General features: G+C 40.3%; 1 non-coding gene across 1 annotated transcript; it reads left to right on the forward strand.

Moving 5' to 3' along the window:
- The first annotated feature begins 233 nt into the window (after window positions 1-233).
- Window positions 234-308, forward strand: Trnas-cga (transfer RNA serine (anticodon CGA)). The gene has a single exon. It is a non-coding gene; the product is annotated as a tRNA-Ser (tRNA).
- Window positions 309-3005: the final 2697 nt, after the last annotated feature.

The following is a 3005-nucleotide window of genomic DNA, read 5'->3' on the forward strand; positions in this document are numbered from 1 at the left end:
CTTACAATCTATCGCTGCAGCTATTGTTTTCGACTATGTATAAGTTTAAGAAAAAAAAATTATTTCTACGAAAATTGTTCAGCAGGTATTTTTCTGACGTAGTTAGGCATGTGGTCGACCTTCAATCATGGTATTTTACAATCCTGGCAGGGTCGCCATTTTCTAAACATTCATGTTGGTAGAAGGAGACGGACACTGGCAGAAGTAAAGCTGTGAGTACCGGGCGTGAGTCGTGCTTCGGTAGCTCAGTTGGTAGAGCATTTGCCCGCGAAAGGCAAAGGTCCCGAGTTCGAGTCTCGGTCGGGCACACAGTTTTAATCTGCCAGGAAGTTTCATTCATGTTGGTGTCTGTTTGTTCTATATCGTGTCTCCCTACCACTTTTGCGCAACAATGCTCTGAGCATGTTTTTTAGGGAATTGACTAGTTTGAACCTGGGACCTTTTGCTGGTAAGGAGACGCCAGACCACACATGACATGTACAATTCAGAAGGGTTCAGTGAGACTAGAGATGATATAACCAAACACTAAATGATCTCAGCGTCAGCTCCACTGCAGTCCCTGTAAAAGAATCTTAATACTAACTAAATTTAGTGGAAGGGGTTCAAGGCTTTCCTATTTTTAGTTAGCTGGTAAAATAACGTCGAAAAAGCAGTTAAGTTTACCATTGGAAATTTTGTTCTACTCACAAAACGTTGTTTGTAAATTGCACTATTGATAAAAGGAAGTGTTTTAATATAGGATGGTAAAAACCAACTATAGTCAACAAAAATGTGAACGAATATTCCCTGAATGGGTTTCCAAGCTCTACAATGGATCGAAGGATGACCTATGCCATATCACATCTATAATCTAGGTTTAAATTAAGTTTCACAAAAGAGAAAAACTATCAAAATGGTCTACAGTGACGCTCAATTATCTTTAATAACTTATCTAACTTGTCGTAAAAATACAGTGGCTGATGTGGCTTCTCAATAACTATATAACAGAAAAATCATCGCTTTTCAGATTTTTACTTCAAGTGGCAAATGTGAACACCATGAGCTTTAATTGAGGATCGACACTAGTATTACGCAAAAAGGAGGTGTAACAGATGAGACTTCTGTTGTTCTGAGTGAAGCTTTATGCGCTGTTATGCGGCATTGCGTGCGTTCATTACCTTGTCGGTGTTCGTCAGGGGGACGGCGGCCTGCGCTGCAGCCATCCAGCTCGCCGTCTCGTAACTAACTCACTCCTAACTTCTCCTTACTACAATTTACCGAAGTTGGTTTAAAAAAAAAAACTATCTGGCTGTGTTTTCATCTGACCAATCAGGGTCTCAATTTTAACCTTAAGCTCCGCCTACAAAAATTCTGTCTATCCAATGAGAAACGTTATACGTTTCGTGGTGGGGCAATGTTTTTAAAGTATGCAACATAACAGAGACGCAAAAAAGTCTCACGCTGAAACCTGCAGCCGGTGTGGTCCTTTTAGCGTTATCGTAAGATCTATACTGTTCTTCTGGAGGGCTCTATCTTTTAACATAGGCTGGGGGGTGGTCCTAATGTAACAGACACGCAAAAAAGTCTCGCACTAAAACTTGCGGGTGGTAGTGGCCCTTTTTGTGTTATCGTAAGATCTATACTGTTCTTCTGGAGGGCTCCTTCTTTTAACATGGGCTGGGGGGTGGTCCTTGACGTAACAGAGAAGCGAAACAGTCTCACGCTAAAACGTGCCGGTTGTGTGGCCCTAGTGGTTAGCTGGCGACGTGGGTCTCCAGTCCGTCCCTTATCGTAGGGCCTTCTACCTTAACACGTTTCTGCTCTCGGCTTCTGTTCTCGTTTCTCCCCTCAGAACGGCGTCTGCCTCACGGTGGGAAGGTAGGATATGCATTTAGGCATTCTTGTGTTAGTCTGTGGTATTCCATTTGCTCACTCGTTACTCGTGTTACTTTGGTTAATTTAATGTCACGATTTTTTCGGAGCTATGTGACGTACTACTGGATTTGCTTATCATGTTAGGGTTTTCATGGAAGGTGTTGGATTTGCCTGACAGCTAACAACTTGCAAGATATAGGCTGAGCACACTACCTGTCGACAGGGCCGACTGTTGACCTGAGAGCCGAGACGAGGGTCTGAATCAGAGGCTCTGACCTTTCTGTGACAGTGTAGGTTGCAGATCTGTCAGCTTGTGCCATATAGCCTGGCAGTGATCAATGTAAAAATTAGTGATACCGTAACATTTGATAAGAAGGTTCTTTTTTGTTTTCCAGATGCTAAAAAATAGTTTGATATTAAAGAATTCATATTCTGGTGGGTGCCACTTCACACGCTTGAGCACAAATTTTTATGCCGTCGTATGTTTTCACATATTGCATAATATATGAGGTTAGTCAGTTTTATTGAAGATACTGAAATATCTTGGAAGCTATGCATTGGATCAAAGAAAGTGAGTCATAAAAGATGTTAGCCTCACACTGGAAAAGAGAATGACGCGAAAATTTTTTGCACGATTCTGCATTGGGGGTGCAGTGGAGGTGGCAACTTTAAAATCTTAAATTACAGCTTTTATTTTTTTGTTGCAGATTGAAATTCCACAACAAAAGTATATCGAACTGACATGGGATTGATGTCGCTGTTTAACGAGTCTATGTTCTTCTGTCCTTGCAGTTGCTTGGATACTAATTAATTTATTTGTTTCAGGTGTAGAACACATAAAGGAAAAAATTTATGAATTTTTCTTTAAATGTGAGAAACCTGGCTCACTTATAACTGATGGTATGCTTCGAATATTATCAATGATACTAGTTACTAAGCAGAGAGGTGATAGTTGTCATACTACACTAGATAAACTCCTGGGAAGTTCAGAAAATTTAAATATAACTTGTCATAAATGTTATGTTTCATCATACACGTCAAAAGAAGATATCCAACTTGTATTGAAAAGGTTTAGTGACATAGTGTTATCTGAAGACTGTTCAATATCGATACCAAGAAAAAAAAGGTACGGAGTTCCAAAATATTGGTTT

This window comes from Schistocerca gregaria, chromosome 5, assembly GCF_023897955.1.
Source record: "Schistocerca gregaria isolate iqSchGreg1 chromosome 5, iqSchGreg1.2, whole genome shotgun sequence".
In the NCBI taxonomy this organism is placed as follows: Eukaryota; Metazoa; Arthropoda; class Insecta; order Orthoptera; family Acrididae; genus Schistocerca; species Schistocerca gregaria.